The 17237-nt window shown below is 45.1% G+C and overlaps 17 non-coding genes across 17 annotated transcripts; all 17 read left to right on the top strand.

Annotated features, from left to right (window-relative positions):
* The first annotated feature begins 563 nt into the window (after nucleotides 1–563).
* On the top strand, nucleotides 564–678 carry LOC146773143 (U5 spliceosomal RNA). The gene has a single exon (XR_014972815.1). It is a non-coding gene; the product is annotated as a U5 spliceosomal RNA (small nuclear RNA).
* Nucleotides 679–1567: 889 nt separating this feature from the next.
* On the top strand, nucleotides 1568–1682 carry LOC146773142 (U5 spliceosomal RNA). Its single transcript, XR_014973148.1, has one exon. It is a non-coding gene; the product is annotated as a U5 spliceosomal RNA (small nuclear RNA).
* An 888-nt stretch (nucleotides 1683–2570) lies between these two features.
* LOC146773141 (U5 spliceosomal RNA) lies at nucleotides 2571–2685 on the top strand. Its single transcript, XR_014974534.1, has one exon. It is a non-coding gene; the product is annotated as a U5 spliceosomal RNA (small nuclear RNA).
* Nucleotides 2686–3573: 888 nt separating this feature from the next.
* On the top strand, nucleotides 3574–3688 carry LOC146773140 (U5 spliceosomal RNA). Its single transcript, XR_014973137.1, has one exon. It is a non-coding gene; the product is annotated as a U5 spliceosomal RNA (small nuclear RNA).
* An 889-nt stretch (nucleotides 3689–4577) lies between these two features.
* Nucleotides 4578–4692, top strand: LOC146773139 (U5 spliceosomal RNA). The gene has a single exon (XR_014973125.1). It is a non-coding gene; the product is annotated as a U5 spliceosomal RNA (small nuclear RNA).
* An 876-nt stretch (nucleotides 4693–5568) lies between these two features.
* LOC146773138 (U5 spliceosomal RNA) lies at nucleotides 5569–5683 on the top strand. Its single transcript, XR_014973114.1, has one exon. It is a non-coding gene; the product is annotated as a U5 spliceosomal RNA (small nuclear RNA).
* Nucleotides 5684–6561: 878 nt separating this feature from the next.
* LOC146773137 (U5 spliceosomal RNA) lies at nucleotides 6562–6676 on the top strand. The gene has a single exon (XR_014973749.1). It is a non-coding gene; the product is annotated as a U5 spliceosomal RNA (small nuclear RNA).
* Nucleotides 6677–7564: 888 nt separating this feature from the next.
* LOC146773136 (U5 spliceosomal RNA) lies at nucleotides 7565–7679 on the top strand. Its single transcript, XR_014974533.1, has one exon. It is a non-coding gene; the product is annotated as a U5 spliceosomal RNA (small nuclear RNA).
* An 876-nt stretch (nucleotides 7680–8555) lies between these two features.
* On the top strand, nucleotides 8556–8670 carry LOC146773135 (U5 spliceosomal RNA). Its single transcript, XR_014973103.1, has one exon. It is a non-coding gene; the product is annotated as a U5 spliceosomal RNA (small nuclear RNA).
* Nucleotides 8671–9560: 890 nt separating this feature from the next.
* On the top strand, nucleotides 9561–9675 carry LOC146773134 (U5 spliceosomal RNA). The gene has a single exon (XR_014973776.1). It is a non-coding gene; the product is annotated as a U5 spliceosomal RNA (small nuclear RNA).
* An 853-nt stretch (nucleotides 9676–10528) lies between these two features.
* LOC146773133 (U5 spliceosomal RNA) lies at nucleotides 10529–10643 on the top strand. Its single transcript, XR_014973092.1, has one exon. It is a non-coding gene; the product is annotated as a U5 spliceosomal RNA (small nuclear RNA).
* Nucleotides 10644–11532: 889 nt separating this feature from the next.
* On the top strand, nucleotides 11533–11647 carry LOC146773132 (U5 spliceosomal RNA). The gene has a single exon (XR_014973081.1). It is a non-coding gene; the product is annotated as a U5 spliceosomal RNA (small nuclear RNA).
* An 889-nt stretch (nucleotides 11648–12536) lies between these two features.
* On the top strand, nucleotides 12537–12651 carry LOC146773131 (U5 spliceosomal RNA). The gene has a single exon (XR_014973070.1). It is a non-coding gene; the product is annotated as a U5 spliceosomal RNA (small nuclear RNA).
* Nucleotides 12652–13540: 889 nt separating this feature from the next.
* LOC146773130 (U5 spliceosomal RNA) lies at nucleotides 13541–13655 on the top strand. The gene has a single exon (XR_014973059.1). It is a non-coding gene; the product is annotated as a U5 spliceosomal RNA (small nuclear RNA).
* An 889-nt stretch (nucleotides 13656–14544) lies between these two features.
* Nucleotides 14545–14659, top strand: LOC146773129 (U5 spliceosomal RNA). The gene has a single exon (XR_014974741.1). It is a non-coding gene; the product is annotated as a U5 spliceosomal RNA (small nuclear RNA).
* An 877-nt stretch (nucleotides 14660–15536) lies between these two features.
* LOC146773128 (U5 spliceosomal RNA) lies at nucleotides 15537–15651 on the top strand. The gene has a single exon (XR_014973952.1). It is a non-coding gene; the product is annotated as a U5 spliceosomal RNA (small nuclear RNA).
* Nucleotides 15652–16526: 875 nt separating this feature from the next.
* On the top strand, nucleotides 16527–16641 carry LOC146773127 (U5 spliceosomal RNA). The gene has a single exon (XR_014974347.1). It is a non-coding gene; the product is annotated as a U5 spliceosomal RNA (small nuclear RNA).
* The last annotated feature ends 596 nt before the right edge of the window (nucleotides 16642–17237 follow it).

Raw genomic sequence — 17237 nt, 5'->3', positions numbered from 1 at the left:
TTATTTGTGCCTGTTAGAGGTGCCCTGAGAGGTCGCCAATCCTGAGTCAGCTTCCTCTCAGGTAGATTTGAAGGGGCACGTCAGACTTGTTTCATGTGTCTCCAGCCTAGACAGATATATCCTTCTATATTCAGGTTTAATGAAAGTACGTGTGAAAAAGGCACATACGGTGCATGGCTATGTGTAGAGCACAGTGGTGGCTCTGAGCATATCGATTGGAGAGATGGTGTTGAAAGCGTAAAATGGCTAGGGGACAAAAGGCCTACAGTGCCACTTAACTGAAAGCCTGATTCACATTTCCTGTTCCCCTTCCCCAGCAGCCCCGACAACTCCTAATGAGCTGAGGTGAGTACAAAAGAAATTTGCATATTCCCAGACATACACATGTGAACAGTCCACCTTTTTGTACCTTGAGCAGAGACTCTGAAATGTTGGCCTGTTTTGCCCACCGGCCTGGTTCTCGCCCTCTTTCTTAGAGCCTGAAAATACCTTTCAGGTCCTCACCCTCGCAATGACAGGGTCTTTGATGTGGCGCCACTTACCCTAGAGAGCTATATTGTCACTTACTCTGGTTTCTCTTCAAAACGAAAAAATCTTTCGCCTTTTACTAAAGATTTCCGTGGAGAGGAACATTTAAGAGTTTATTCAATTTTTTTAAGCCTTGTCACAGGTGAGGCTGTTTATCATTTGTTTAAAATAAGAACATTAGAAGTTGGGGAATATGCAGTAATTGTCTGCTGCTTTTTTGGGGGACATGAGTTTGGTGTTTTATTCCTGAGCTCTCTGCTTGCTCGTTTGCATAAACAGAGTGCAGGAGAGGTGCCTCATGGGAAAGAGCTTGTGCAGTGCATGAGATTGCTTTTCTTGACTGACTTGAAACTTCACGATCGCAGGCAGTATATTTTCTTATCTCCCAAAGATCCTGCTGCCAGATCCCAGAGGTCACCCTCCTTTTTAAAGGTGGGACCAAGACTCATGCTGTGCTTTTCATAGGGCTTGCCCGTTATTTGTGTCCGTTTAGAGGTGCCCTGAGATGTCACCAATCCTGAGTCAGCTTCCTCTCAGGTAGACTTGAAGGGGCACGTCAGACTTGTTTCATGTGTCTCCAGCCTAGACAGATATATCCTTCTATATTCAGGTTTAATGAAAGTACGTGTGAAAAAGGCACATAGGGTGCATGGCTATGTGTAGAGCGCAGTGGTGGCTCTGAGCATATCGATTGGAGGGATGGTGTTGAAAGCGTAAAATGGCTAGGGGACAAAAGGCCTACAGTGCCACTTAACTAAAAGCCTGATTCACATTTCCTTTTCCCCTTCCCCAGCAGCCCCGACAACTCCTAATGAGCTGAGGTTAGTACAAAAGAAATTTGCATATTCCCAGACATACACATGTGAACAGTCCACTTTTTTGTACCTTGAGCAGAGACTTTGAAAAGTTGGCCTGTTTTGCCCACCGGCCTGGTTCTCGCCCTCTTTCTTAGAGCCTGAAAATACCTTTCAGGTCCTCACCCTCGCAATGACAGGGTCTTTGATGTGGCGCCACTTACCCTAGAGAGCTATATTGTCACTTACTCTGGTTTCTCTTCAAAACGAAAAAATCTTTCGCCTTTTACTAAAGATTTCCGTGGAGAGGAACATTTAAGAGTTTATTCAATTTTTTTAAGCCTTGCCACAGGTGAGGCTGTTTATCATTTGTTTAAAATAAAAACATTAGAAGTTGGGGAATATCCAGCAATTGTCTGCTGCATTTTTGGGGGACATGAGTTTGGTGTTTTATTCCTCAGCTCTCTGCTTGCTCATTTGCATAAACAGAGTGCAGGAGAGGTGCCTCATGGGAAAGAGCTTGTGCAGTGCATGAGATTGCTTTTCTTGACTGACTTGAAACTTCACGATCGCAGGCAGTATATTTTCTTATCTCCCAAAGATCCTGCTGCCAGATCCCAGAGGTCACCCTCCTTTTTAAAGGTGGGACCAAGACTCATGCTGTGCTTTTCATAGGGCTTGCCCGTTATTTGTGCCTGTTAGAGGTGCCCTGAGAGGTCGCCAATCCTGAGTCAGCTTCCTCTCAGGTAGACTTGAAGGGGCACGTCAGACTTGTTTCATGTGTCTCCAGCCTAGACAGATATATCCTTCTATATTCAGGTTTAATGAAAGTACGTGTGAAAAAGGCACATACGGTGCATGGCTATGTGTAGAGCACAGTGGTGGCTCTGAGCATATCGATTGGAGGGATGGTGTTGAAAGCGTAAAATGGCTAGGGGACAAAAGGCCTACAGTGCCACTTAACTAAAAGCCTGATTCACATTTCCTGTTCCCCTTCCCCAGCAGCCCCGACAACTCCTAATGAGCTGAGGTGAGTACAAAAGAAATTTGCATATTCCCAGACATACACATGTGAACAGTCCACCTTTTTGTACCTTGAGCAGAGACTCTGAAATGTTGGCCTGTTTTGCCCACCGGCCTGGTTCTCGCCCTCTTTCTTAGAGCCTGAAAATACCTTTCAGGTCCTCACCCTCGCAATGACAGGGTCTTTGATGTGGCGCCACTTACCCTAGAGAGCTATATTGTCACTTATTCTGGTTTCTCTTCAAAACGAAAAAATCTTTCGCCTTTTACTAAAGATTTCCGTGGCGAGGAACATTTAAGAGTTTATTCAATTTTTTTAAGCCTTGCCACAGGTGAGGCTGTTTATCATTTGTTTAAAAGAAAAGTATTAGAAGTTGGGGAATATCCAGCAATTGTCTGCTGCTTTTTTGGGGGACATGAGTTTGGTGTTTTATTCCTGAGCTCTCTGCTTGCTCATTTGCATAAACAGAGTGCAGGAGAGGTGCCTCATGGGAAAGAGCTTGTGCAGTGCATGAGATTGCTTTTCTTGACTGACTTCAAACTTCACGATCGCAGGCAGTATATTTTCTTATCTCCCAAAGATCCTGCTGCCAGATCCCAGAGGTCACCCTCCTTTTTAAAGGTGGGACCAAGACTCATGCTGTGCTTTTCATAGGGCTTGCCCGTTATTTGTGCCCGTTCGAGGTGCCCTGAGAGGTCGCCAATCCTGAGTCAGCTTCCTCTCAGGTAGACTTGAAGGGGCACGTCAGACTTGTTTCACGTGTCTCCAGCCTAGACAGATATATCCTTCTATATTCAGGTTTAATGAAAGTACGTGTGAAAAAGGCACATACGGTGCATGGCTATGTGTAGAGCACAGTGGTGGCTCTGAGCATATCGATTGGAGGGATGGTGTTGAAAGCGTAAAATGGCTAGGGGACAAAAGGCCTACAGTGCCACTTAACTAAAAGCCTGATTCACATTTCCTGTTCCCCTTCCCCAGCAGCCCCGACAACTCCTAATGAGCTGAGGTGAGTACAAAAGAAATTTGCATATTCCCAGACATACACATGTGAACAGTCCACCTTTTTGTACCTTGAGCAGAGACTTTGAAATGTTGGCCTGTTTTGCCCACCGGCCTGGTTCTCGCCCTCTTTCTTAGAGCCTGAAAATACCTTTCAGGTCCTCACCCTCGCAATGACAGGGTCTTTGATGTGCCGCCACTTACCCTAGAGAGCTATATTGTCACTTACTCTGGTTTCTCTTCAAAACGAAAAAATCTTTCGCCTTTTACTAAAGATTTCCGTGGAGAGGAACATTTAAGAGTTTATTCAATTTTTTTAAGCCTTGCCACAGGTGAGGCTGTTTATCATTTGTTTAAAAGAAAAGCATTACAAGTTGGGGAATATCCAGAAATTGTCTGCTGCTTTTTTGGGGGACATGAGTTTGGTGTTTTATTCCTGAGCTCTCTGCTTGCTCATTTGCATAAACAGAGTGCAGGAGAGGTGCCTCATGGGAAAGAGCTTGTGCAGTGCATGAGATTGCTTTTCTTGACTGACTTGAAACTTCACGATCGCAGGCAGTATATTTTCTTATCTCCCAAAGATCCTGCTGCCAGATCCCAGAGGTCACCCTCCTTTTTAAAGGTGGGACCAAGACTCATGCTGTGCTTTTCATAGGGCTTGCCCGTTATTTGTGTCCGTTTAGAGGTGCCCTGAGAGGTCGCCAATCCTGAGTCAGCTTCCTCTCAGGTAGACTTGAAGGGGCACGTCAGACTTGTTTCACGTGTCTCCAGCCTAGACAGATATATCCTTCTATATTCAGGTTTAATGAAAGTACGTGTGAAAAAGGCACATACGGTGCATGGCTATGTGTAGAGCACAGTGGTGGCTCTGAGCATATCGATTGGAGGGATGGTGTTGAAAGCGTAAAATGGCTAGGGGACAAAAGGCCTACAGTGCCACTTAACTAAAAGCCTGATTCACATTTCCTGTTCCCCTTCCCCAGCAGCCCTGACAACTCCTAATGAGCTGAGGTGAGTACAAAAGAAATTTGCATATTCCCAGACATACACATCTGAACAGTCCATCTTTTTGTACCTTGAGCAGAGACTTTGAAATGTTGGCCTGTTTTGCCCACCGGCCTGGTTCTCGCCCTCTTTCTTAGAGCCTGAAAATACCTTTCAGGTCCTCACCCTCGCAATGACAGGGTCTTTGATGTGCCGCCACTTACCCTAGAGAGCTATATTGTCACTTACTCTGGTTTCTCTTCAAAACGAAAAAATCTTTCGCCTTTTACTAAAGATTTCCGTGGAGAGGAACATTTAAGAGTTTATTCAATTTTTTTAAGCCTTGCCACAGGTGAGGCTGTTTATCATTTGTTTAAAAGAAAAGCATTACAAGTTGGGGAATATCCAGCAATTGTCTGCTGCTTTTTTGGGGGACATGAGTTTGGTGTTTTATTCCTGAGCTCTCTGCTTGCTCATTTGCATAAACAGAGTGCAGGAGAGGTGCCTCATGGGAAAGAGCTTGTGCAGTGCATGAGATTGCTTTTCTTGACTGACTTGAAACTTCACGATCGCAGGCAGTATATTTTCTTATCTCCCAAAGATCCTGCTGCCAGATCCCAGAGGTCACCCTCCTTTTTAAAGGTGGGACCAAGACTCATGCTGTGCTTTTCATAGGGCTTGCCCGTTATTTGTGCCCGTGAGAGGTCACCAATCCTGAGTCAGCTTCCTCTCAGGTAGACTTGAAGGGGCACGTCAGACTTGTTTCATGTGTCTCCAGCCTAGACAGATATATCCTTCTATATTCAGGTTTAATGAAAGTACGTGTGAAAAAGGCACATACGGTGCATGGCTATGTGTAGAGCACAGTGGTGGCTCTGAGCATATCGATTGGAGAGATGGTGTTGAAAGCGTAAAATGGCTAGGGGACAAAAGGCCTACAGTGCCACTTAACTGAAAGCCTGATTCACATTTCCTGTTCCCCTTCCCCAGCAGCCCCGACAACTCCTAATGAGCTGAGGTGAGTACAAAAGAAATTTGCATATTCCCAGACATACACATGTGAACAGTCCACCTTTTTGTACCTTGAGCAGAGACTCTGAAATGTTGGCCTGTTTTGCCCACCGGCCTGGTTCTCGCCCTCTTTCTTAGAGCCTGAAAATACCTTTCAGGTCCTCAGCCTCGCAATGACAGGGTCTTTGATGTGGCGCCACTTACCCTAGTGAGCTATATTGTCACTTACTCTGGTTTCTCTTCAAAACGAAAAAATCTTTCGCCTTTTACTAAAGATTTCCGTGGAGAGGAACATTTAAGAGTTTATTCAATTTTTTTAAGCCTTGCCACAGGTGAGGCTGTTTATCAATTGTTTAAAAGAAAAGCATTACAAGTTGGGGAATATCCAGCAATTGTCTGCTGTTTTTTTTGGGGGACATGAGTTTGGTGTTTTATTCCTGAGCTCTCTGCTTGCTCATTTGCATAAACAGAGTGCAGGAGAGGTGCCTCATGGGAAAGAGCTTGTGCAGTGCATGAGATTGCTTTTCTTGACTGACTTGAAACTTCACGATCGCAGGCAGTATATTTTCTTATCTCCCAAAGATCCTGCTGCCAGATCCCAGAGGTCACCCTCCTTTTTAAAGGTGGGACCAAGACTCATGCTGTGCTTTTCATAGGGCTTGCCCGTTATTTGTGCCCGTTGAGAGGTCGCCAATCCTGAGTCAGCTTCCTCTCAGGTAGATTTGAAGGGGCACGTCAGACTTGTTTCATGTGTCTCCAGCCTAGACAGATATATCCTTCTATATTCAGGTTTAATGAAAGTACGTGTGAAAAAGGCACATACGGTGCATGGCTATGTGTAGAGCACAGTGGTGGCTCTGAGCATATCGATTGGAGAGATGGTGTTGAAAGCGTAAAATGGCTAGGGGACAAAAGGCCTACAGTGCCACTTAACTGAAAGCCTGATTCACATTTCCTGTTCCCCTTCCCCAGCAGCCCCGACAACTCCTAATGAGCTGAGGTGAGTACAAAAGAAATTTGCATATTCCCAGACATACACATGTGAACAGTCCACCTTTTTGTACCTTGAGCAGAGACTCTGAAATGTTGGCCTGTTTTGCCCACCGGCCTGGTTCTCGCCCTCTTTCTTAGAGCCTGAAAATACCTTTCAGGTCCTCACCCTCGCAATGACAGGGTCTTTGATGTGGCGCCACTTACCCTAGAGAGCTATATTGTCACTTACTCTGGTTTCTCTTCAAAACGAAAAAATCTTTCGCCTTTTACTAAAGATTTCCGTGGAGAGGAACATTTAAGAGTTTATTCAATTTTTTTAAGCCTTGTCACAGGTGAGGTTGTTTATCATTTGTTTAAAATAAAAACATTAGAAGTTGGGGAATATGCAGTAATTGTCTGCTGCTTTTTTGGGGGACATGAGTTTGGTGTTTTATTCCTGAGCTCTCTGCTTGCTCATTTGCATAAACAGAGTGCAGGAGAGGTGCCTCATGGGAAAGAGCTTGTGCAGTGCATGAGATTGCTTTTCTTGACTGACTTGAAACTTCACGATCGCAGGCAGTATATTTTCTTATCTCCCAAAGATCCTGCTGCCAGATCCCAGAGGTCACCCTCCTTTTTAAAGGTGGGACCAAGACTCATGCTGTGCTTTTCATAGGGCTTGCCCGGTATTTGTGCCTGTTAGAGGTGCCCTGAGAGGTCGCCAATCCTGAGTCAGCTTCCTCTCAGGTAGACTTGAAGGGGCACGTCAGACTTGTTTCATGTGTCTCCAGCCTAGACAGATATATCCTTCTATATTCAGGTTTAATGAAAGTACGTGTGAAAAAGGCACATACGGTGCATGGCTATGTGTAGAGCACAGTGGTGGCTCTGAGCATATCGATTGGAGGGATGGTGTTGAAAGCGTAAAATGGCTAGGGGACAAAAGGCCTACAGTGCCACTTAACTAAAAGCCTGATTCACATTTCCTGTTCCCCTTCCCCAGCAGCCCCGACAACTCCTAATGAGCTGAGGTGAGTACAAAAGAAATTTGCATATTCCCAGACATACACATGTGAACAGTCCACCTTTTTGTACCTTGAGCAGAGACTCTGAAATGTTGGCCTGTTTTGCCCACCGGCCTGGTTCTCGCCCTCTTTCTTAGAGCCTGAAAATACCTTTCAGGTCCTCACCCTCGCAATGACAGGGTCTTTGATGTGGCGCCACTTACCCTAGAGAGCTATATTGTCACTTATTCTGGTTTCTCTTCAAAACGAAAAAATCTTTCGCCTTTTACTAAAGATTTCCGTGGCGAGGAACATTTAAGAGTTTATTCAATTTTTTTAAGCCTTGCCACAGGTGAGGCTGTTTATCATTTGTTTAAAAGAAAAGTATTAGAAGTTGGGGAATATCCAGCAATTGTCTGCTGCTTTTTTGGGGGACATTAGTTTGGTGTTTTATTCCTGAGCTCTCTGCTTGCTCATTTGCATAAACAGAGTGCAGGAGAGGTGCCTCATGGGAAAGAGCTTGTGCAGTGCATGAGATTGCTTTTCTTGACTGACTTCAAACTTCACGATCGCAGGCAGTATATTTTCTTATCTCCCAAAGATCCTGCTGCCAGATCCCAGAGGTCACCCTCCTTTTTAAAGGTGGGACCAAGACTCATGCTGTGCTTTTCATAGGGCTTGCCCGTTATTTGTGCCCGTGAGAGGTCACCAATCCTGAGTCAGCTTCCTCTCAGGTAGACTTGAAGGGGCACGTCAGACTTGTTTCATGTGTCTCCAGCCTAGACAGATATATCCTTCTATATTCAGGTTTAATGAAAGTACGTGTGAAAAAGGCACATACGGTGCATGGCTATGTGTAGAGCACAGTGGTGGCTCTGAGCATATCGATTGGAGAGATGGTGTTGAAAGCGTAAAATGGCTAGGGGACAAAAGGCCTACAGTGCCACTTAACTGAAAGCCTGATTCACATTTCCTGTTCCCCTTCCCCAGCAGCCCCGACAACTCCTAATGAGCTGAGGTGAGTACAAAAGAAATTTGCATATTCCCAGACATACACATGTGAACAGTCCACCTTTTTGTACCTTGAGCAGAGACTCTGAAATGTTGGCCTGTTTTGCCCACCGGCCTGGTTCTCGCCCTCTTTCTTAGAGCCTGAAAATACCTTTCAGGTCCTCAGCCTCGCAATGACAGGGTCTTTGATGTGGCGCCACTTACCCTAGTGAGCTATATTGTCACTTACTCTGGTTTCTCTTCAAAACGAAAAAATCTTTCGCCTTTTACTAAAGATTTCCGTGGAGAGGAACATTTAAGAGTTTATTCAATTTTTTTAAGCCTTGCCACAGGTGAGGCTGTTTATCAATTGTTTAAAAGAAAAGCATTACAAGTTGGGGAATATCCAGCAATTGTCTGCTGTTTTTTTTGGGGGACATGAGTTTGGTGTTTTATTCCTGAGCTCTCTGCTTGCTCATTTGCATAAACAGAGTGCAGGAGAGGTGCCTCATGGGAAAGAGCTTGTGCAGTGCATGAGATTGCTTTTCTTGACTGACTTGAAACTTCACGATCGCAGGCAGTATATTTTCTTATCTCCCAAAGATCCTGCTGCCAGATCCCAGAGGTCACCCTCCTTTTTAAAGGTGGGACCAAGACTCATGCTGTGCTTTTCATAGGGCTTGCCCGTTATTTGTGTCCGTTTAGAGGTGCCCTGAGAGGTCGCCAATCCTGAGTCAGCTTCCTCTCAGGTAGACTTGAAGGGGCACGTCAGACTTGTTTCACGTGTCTCCAGCCTAGACAGATATATCCTTCTATATTCAGGTTTAATGAAAGTACGTGTGAAAAAGGCACATACGGTGCATGGCTATGTGTAGAGCACAGTGGTGGCTCTGAGCATATCGATTGGAGGGATGGTGTTGAAAGCGTAAAATGGCTAGGGGACAAAAGGCCTACAGTGCCACTTAACTAAAAGCCTGATTCACATTTCCTGTTCCCCTTCCCCAGCAGCCCTGACAACTCCTAATGAGCTGAGGTGAGTACAAAAGAAATTTGCATATTCCCAGACATACACATGTGAACAGTCCACCTTTTTGTACCTTGAGCAGAGACTTTGAAATGTTGGCCGGTTTTGCCCACCGGCCTGGTTCTCGCCCTCTTTCTTAGAGCCTGAAAATACCTTTCAGGTCCTCACCCTCGCAATGACAGGGTCTTTGATGTGCCGCCACTTACCCTAGAGAGCTATATTGTCACTTACTCTGGTTTCTCTTCAAAACGAAAAAATCTTTCGCCTTTTACTAAAGATTTCCGTGGAGAGGAACATTTAAGAGTTTATTCAATTTTTTTAAGCCTTGCCACAGGTGTGGCTGTTTATCATTTGTTTAAAAGAAAAGCATTACAAGTTGGGGAATATCCAGCAATTGTCTGCTGCTTTTTTGGGGGACATGAGTTTGGTGTTTTATTCCTGAGCTCTCTGCTTGCTCATTTGCATAAACAGAGTGCAGGAGAGGTGCCTCATGGGAAAGAGCTTGTGCAGTGCATGAGATTGCTTTTCTTGACTGACTTGAAACTTCACGATCGCAGGCAGTATATTTTCTTATCTCCCAAAGATCCTGCTGCCAGATCCCAGAGGTCACCCTCCTTTTTAAAGGTGGGACCAAGACTCATGCTGTGCTTTTCATAGGGCTTGCCCGTTATTTGTGCCCGTTTAGAGGTGCCCTGAGAGGTCACCAATCCTGAGTCAGCTTCCTCTCAGGTAGACTTGAAGGGGCACGTCAGACTTGTTTCATGTGTCTCCAGCCTAGACAGATATATCCTTCTATATTCAGGTTTAATGAAAGTACGTGTGAAAAAGGCACATACGGTGCATGGCTATGTGTAGAGCGTGTTGAAAGCGTAAAATGGCTAGGGGACAAAAGGCCTACAGTGCCACTTAACTAAAAGCCTGATTCACATTTCCTGTTCCCCTTCCCCAGCAGCCCCGACAACTCCTAATGAGCTGAGGTGAGTACAAAAGAAATTTGCATATTCCCAGACATACACATGTGAACAGTCCACCTTTTTGTACCTTGAGCAGAGACTTTGAAATGTTGGCTTGTTTTGCCCACCGGCCTGGTTCTCGCCCTCTTTCTTAGAGCCTGAAAATACCTTTCAGGTCCTCACCCTCGCAATGACAGGGTCTTTGATGTGCCGCCACTTACCCTAGAGAGCTATATTGTCACTTACTCTGGTTTCTCTTCAAAACGAAAAAATCTTTCGCCTTTTACTAAAGATTTCCGTGGAGAGGAACATTTAAGAGTTTATTCAATTTTTTTAAGCCTTGCCACAGGTGAGGCTGTTTATCATTTGTTTAAAAGAAAAGCATTACAAGTTGGGGAATATCCAGCAATTGTCTGCTGCTTTTTTGGGGGACATGAGTTTGGTGTTTTATTCCTGAGCTCTCTGCTTGCTCATTTGCATAAACAGAGTGCAGGAGAGGTGCCTCATGGGAAAGAGCTTGTGCAGTGCATGAGATTGCTTTTCTTGACTGACTTGAAACTTCACGATCGCAGGCAGTATATTTTCTTATCTCCCAAAGATCCTGCTGCCAGATCCCAGAGGTCACCCTCCTTTTTAAAGGTGGGACCAAGACTCATGCTGTGCTTTTCATAGGGCTTGCCCGTTATTTGTGCCCGTTTAGAGGTGCCCTGAGAGGTCACCAATCCTGAGTCAGCTTCCTCTCAGGTAGACTTGAAGGGGCACGTCAGACTTGTTTCATGTGTCTCCAGCCTAGACAGATATATCCTTCTATATTCAGGTTTAATGAAAGTACGTGTGAAAAAGGCACATACGGTGCATGGCTATGTGTAGAGCACAGTGGTGGCTCTGAGCATATCGATTGGAGAGGTGGTGTTGAAAGCGTAAAATGGCTAGGGGACAAAAGGCCTACAGTGCCACTTAACTGAAAGCCTGATTCACATTTCCTGTTCCCCTTCCCCAGCAGCCCCGACAACTCCTAATGAGCTGAGGTTTGTACAAAAGAAATTTGCATATTCCCAGACATACACATGTGAACAGTCCACCTTTTTGTACCTTGAGCAGAGACTCTGAAATGTTGGCCTGTTTTGCCCACCGGCCTGGTTCTCGCCCTCTTTCTTAGAGCCTGAAAATACCTTTCAGGTCCTCACCCTCGCAATGACAGGGTCTTTGATGTGGCGCCACTTACCCTAGAGAGCTATATTGTCACTTACTCTGGTTTCTCTTCAAAACGAAAAAATCTTTCGCCTTTTACTAAAGATTTCCGTGGAGAGGAACATTTAAGAGTTTATTCAATTTTTTTAAGCCTTGCCACAGGTGAGGCTGTTTATCATTTGTTTAAAAGAAAAGCATTAGAAGTTGGGGAATATCCAGCAATTGTCTGCTGCTTTTTTGGGGGACATAAGTTTGGTGTTTTATTCCTGAGCTCTCTGCTTGCTCATTTGCATAAACAGAGTGCAGGAGAGGTGCCTCATGGGAAAGAGCTTGTGCAGTGCATGAGATTGCTTTTCTTGACTGACTTGAAACTTCACGATCGCAGGCAGTATATTTTCTAATCTCCCAAAGATCCTGCTGCCAGATCCCAGAGGTCACCCTCCTTTTTAAAGGTGGGACCAAGACTCATGCTGTGCTTTTCATAGGGCTTGCCCGTTATTTGTGCCCGTTTAGAGGTGCCCTGAGAGGTCACCAATCCTGAGTCAGCTTCCTCTCAGGTAGACTTGAAGGGGCACGTCAGACTTGTTTCATGTGTCTCCAGCCTAGACAGATATATCCTTCTATATTCAGGTTTAATGAAAGTACGTGTGAAAAAGGCACATACGGTGCATGGCTATGTGTAGAGCACAGTGGTGGCTCTGAGCATATCGATTGGAGAGATGGTGTTGAAAGCGTAAAATGGCTAGGGGACAAAAGGCCTACAGTGCCACTTAACTGAAAGCCTGATTCACATTTCCTGTTCCCCTTCCCCAGCAGCCCCGACAACTCCTAATGAGCTGAGGTTTGTACAAAAGAAATTTGCATATTCCCAGACATACACATGTGAACAGTCCACCTTTTTGTACCTTGAGCATAGACTCTGAAATGTTGGCCTGTTTTGCCCACCGGCCTGGTTCTCGCCCTCTTTCTTAGAGCCTGAAAATACCTTTCAGGTCCTCACCCTCGCAATGACAGGGTCTTTGATGTGCCGCCACTTACCCTAGAGAGCTATATTGTCACTTACTCTGGTTTCTCTTCAAAACGAAAAAATCTTTCGCCTTTTACTAAAGATTTCCGTGGAGAGGAACATTTAAGAGTTTATTCAATTTTTTTAAGCCTTGCCACAGGTGAGGCTGTTTATCATTTGTTTAAAAGAAAAGCATTACAAGTTGGGGAATATCCAGCAATTGTCTGCTGCTTTTTTGGGGGACATGAGTTTGGTGTTTTATTCCTGAGCTCTCTGCTTGCTCATTTGCATAAACAGAGTGCAGGAGAGGTGCCTCATGGGAAAGAGCTTGTGCAGTGCATGAGATTGCTTTTCTTGACTGACTTGAAACTTCACGATCGCAGGCAGTATATTTTCTTATCTCCCAAAGATCCTGCTGCCAGATCCCAGAGGTCACCCTCCTTTTTAAAGGTGGGACCAAGACTCATGCTGTGCTTTTCATAGGGCTTGCCCGTTATTTGTGCCCGTTTAGAGGTGCCCTGAGAGATCACCAATCCTGAGTCAGCTTCCTCTCAGGTAGACTTGAAGGGGCACGTCAGACTTGTTTCATGTGTCTCCAGCCTAGACAGATATATCCTTCTATATTCAGGTTTAATGAAAGTACGTGTGAAAAAGGCACATACGGTGCATGGCTATGTGTAGAGCACAGTGGTGGCTCTGAGCATATCGATTGGAGAGGTGGTGTTGAAAGCGTAAAATGGCTAGGGGACAAAAGGCCTACAGTGCCACTTAACTGAAAGCCTGATTCACATTTCCTGTTCCCCTTCCCCAGCAGCCCCGACAACTCCTAATGAGCTGAGGTTTGTACAAAAGAAATTTGCATATTCCCAGACATACACATGTGAACAGTCCACCTTTTTGTACCTTGAGCAGAGACTCTGAAATGTTGGCCTGTTTTGCCCACCGGCCTGGTTCTCGCCCTCTTTCTTAGAGCCTGAAAATACCTTTCAGGTCCTCACCCTCGCAATGACAGGGTCTTTGATGTGGCGCCACTTACCCTAGAGAGCTATATTGTCACTTACTCTGGTTTCTCTTCAAAACGAAAAAATCTTTCGCCTTTTACTAAAGATTTCCGTGGAGAGGAACATTTAAGAGTTTATTCAATTTTTTTAAGCCTTGCCACAGGTGAGGCTGTTTATCATTTGTTTAAAAGAAAAGCATTAGAAGTTGGGGAATATCCAGCAATTGTCTGCTGCTTTTTTGGGGGACATGAGTTCGGTGTTTTATTCCGGAGCTCTCTGCTTGCTCATTTGCATAAACAGAGTGCAGGAGAGGTGCCTCATGGGAAAGAGCTTGTGCAGTGCATGAGATTGCTTTTCTTGACTGACTTGAAACTTCACGATCGCAGGCAGTATATTTTCTAATCTCCCAAAGATCCTGCTGCCAGATCCCAGAGGTCACCCTCCTTTTTAAAGGTGGGACCAAGACTCATGCTGTGCTTTTCATAGGGCTTGCCCTTTATTTGTGCCCGTTTAGAGGTGCCCTGAGAGGTCACCAATCCTGAGTCAGCTTCCTCTCAGGTAGACTTGAAGGGGCACGTCAGACTTGTTTCATGTGTCTCCAGCCTAGACAGATATATCCTTCTATATTCAGGTTTAATGAAAGTACGTGTGAAAAAGGCACATACGGTGCATGGCTATGTGTAGAGCACAGTGGTGGCTCTGAGCATATCGATTGGAGAGATGGTGTTGAAAGCGTAAAATGGCTAGGGGACAAAAGGCCTACAGTGCCACTTAACTGAAAGCCTGATTCACATTTCCTGTTCCCCTTCCCCAGCAGCCCCGACAACTCCTAATGAGCTGAGGTTTGTACAAAAGAAATTTGCATATTCCCAGACATACACATGTGAACAGTCCACCTTTTTGTACCTTGAGCAGAGACTCTGAAATGTTGGCCTGTTTTGCCCACCCGCCTGGTTCTCGCCCTCTTTCTTAGAGCCTGAAAATACCTTTCAGGTCCTCACCCTCGCAATGACAGGGTCTTTGATGTGGCGCCACTTACCCTAGAGAGCTATATTGTCACTTACTCTAGTTTCTCTTCAAAACAAAAAAATCTTTCGCCTTTTACTAAAGATTTCCGTGGAAAGGAACATTTAAGAGTTTATTCAATTTTTTTAAGCCTTGCCACAGGTGAGGCTGTTTATCATTTGTTTAAAAGAAAAGCATTAGCAGTTGGGGAGTATCCAGCAATTGTCTGCTGCTTTTTTGGGGGACATGAGTTTGGTGTTTTATTCCTGAGCTCTCTGCTTGCTCATATGCATAAACAGAGTGCAGGAGAGGTGCCTCATGGGAAAGAGCTTGTGCAGTGCATGAGATTGCTTTTCTTGACTGACTTGAAACTTCACGATCGCAGGCAGTATATTTTCTTATCTCCCAAAGATCCTGCTGCCAGATCCCAGAGGTCACCCTCCTTTTTAAAGGTGGGACCAAGACTCATGCTGTGCTTTTCATAGGGCTTGCCCGTTATTTGTGCCCGTTGAGAGGTCGCCAATCCTGAGTCAGCTTCCTCTCAGGTAGACTTGAAGGGGCACGTCAGACTTGTTTCATGTGTCTCCAGCCTAGACAGATATATCCTTCTATATTCAGGTTTAATGAAAGTACGTGTGAAAAAGGCACATACGGTGCATGGCTATGTGTAGAGCACAGTGGTGGCTCTGAGCATATCGATTGGAGAGATGGTGTTGAAAGCGTAAAATGGCTAGGGGACAAAAGGCCTACAGTGCCACTTAACTGAAAGCCTGATTCACATTTCCTGTTCCCCTTCCCCAGCAGCCCCGACAACTCCTAATGAGCTGAGGTGAGTACAAAAGAAATTTGCATATTCCCAGACATACACATGTGAACAGTCCACCTTTTTGTACCTTGAGCAGAGACTCTGAAATGTTGGCCTGTTTTGCCCACCGGCCTGGTTCTCGCCCTCTTTCTTAGAGCCTGAAAATACCTTTCAGGTCCTCACCCTCGCAATGACAGGGTCTTTGATGTGGCGCCACTTACCCTAGAGAGCTATATTGTCACTTACTCTGGTTTCTCTTCAAAACGAAAAAATCTTTCGCCTTTTACTAAAGATTTCCGTGGAAAGGAACATTTAAGAGTTTATTCAATTTTTTTAAGCCTTGCCACAGGTGAGGCTGTTTATGATTTGTTTAAAAGAAAAGCATTAGAAGTTGGGGAATATCCAGCAATTGTCTGCTGCTTTTTTGGGGGACATGAGTTTGGTGTTTTATTCCTGAGCTCTCTGCTTGCTCATTTGCATAAACAGAGTGCAGGAGAGGTGCCTCATGGGAAAGAGCTTGTGCAGTGCATGAGATTGCTTTTCTTGACTGACTTGAAACTTCACAATCGCAGGCAGTATATTTTCTTATCTCCCAAAGATCCTGCTGCCAGATCCCAGAGGTCACCCTCCTTTTTAAAGGTGGGACCAAGACTCATGCTGTGCTTTTCATAGGGCTTGCCCGTTATTTGTGCCCGTGAGAGGTCACCAATCCTGAGTCAGCTTCCTCTCAGGTAGACTTGAAGGGGCACGTCAGACTTGTTTCATGTGTCTCCAGCCTAGACAGATATATCCTTCTATATTCAGGTTTAATGAAAGTACGTGTGAAAAAGGCACGTACGGTGCATGGCTATGTGTAGAGCACAGTGGTGGCTCTGAGCATATCGATTGGAGGGATGGTGTTGAAAGCGTAAAATGGCTAGGGGACAAAAGGCCTACAGTGCCACTTAACTAAAAGCCTGATTCACATTTCCTTTTCCCTTCCCCAGCAGCCCCGACAACTCCTAATGAGCTGAGGTGAGTACAAAAGAAATTTGCATATTCCCAGACATACACATGTTAACAGTCCACCTTTTTGTACCTTGAGCAGAGACTTTGAAATGTTGGCCTGTTTTGCCCACCGGCCTGGTTCTCGCCCTCTTTCTTAGAGCCTGAAAATACCTTTCAGGTCCTCACCCTCGCAATGACAGGGTCTTTGATGTGGCGCCACTTACCCTAGAGAGCTATATTGTCACTTACTCTGGTTTCTCTTCAAAACGAAAAAATCTTTCGCCTTTTACTAAAGATTACCGTGGAGAGGAACATTTAAGAGTTTATTCAATTTTTTTAAGCCTTGCCACAGGTGAGGCTGTTTATCATTTGTTTAAAAGAAAAGCCTTAGAAGTTGGGAAATATCCAGCAATTGTCTGCTGCTTTTTTGGGGGACATGAGTTTGGTGTTTTATTCCTGAGCTTTCTGCTTGCTCATTTGCATAAACAGAGTGCAGGAGAGGTGCCTCATGGGAAAGAGCTTGTGCAGTGCATGAGATTGCTTTTCTTGACTGACTTGAAACTTCACGATCGCAGGCAGTATATTTTCTTATCTCCCAAAGATCCTGCTGCCAGATCCCAGAGGTCACTCTCCTTTTTAGAGGTGGGACCAAGACTCATGCTGTGCTTTTCATAGGGCTTGCCCGTTATTTGTGTCCGTTTAGAGGTGCCCTGAGAGGTCGCCAATCCTGAGTCAGCTTCCTCTCAGGTAGACTTGAAGGGGCACGTCAGACTTGTTTCATGTGTCTCCAGCCTAGACAGATATATCCTTCTATATTCAGGTTTAATGAAAGTACATGTGAAAAAGGCACATACGGTGCATGGCTATGTGTAGAGCACAGTGGTGGCTCTGAGCATATCGATTGGAGGGATGGTGTTGAAAGCGTAAAATGGCTAGGGGACAAAAGGCCTACAGTG

The sequence above is a fragment of the Triturus cristatus genome, chromosome 12 (assembly GCF_964204655.1).
Source record: "Triturus cristatus chromosome 12, aTriCri1.1, whole genome shotgun sequence".
NCBI classification, from domain to species: Eukaryota; Metazoa; Chordata; class Amphibia; order Caudata; family Salamandridae; genus Triturus; species Triturus cristatus.
The sequence above is the reverse complement of the archived record's forward strand: the minus strand, read 5'-3'. Positions and strand labels throughout refer to the sequence as shown.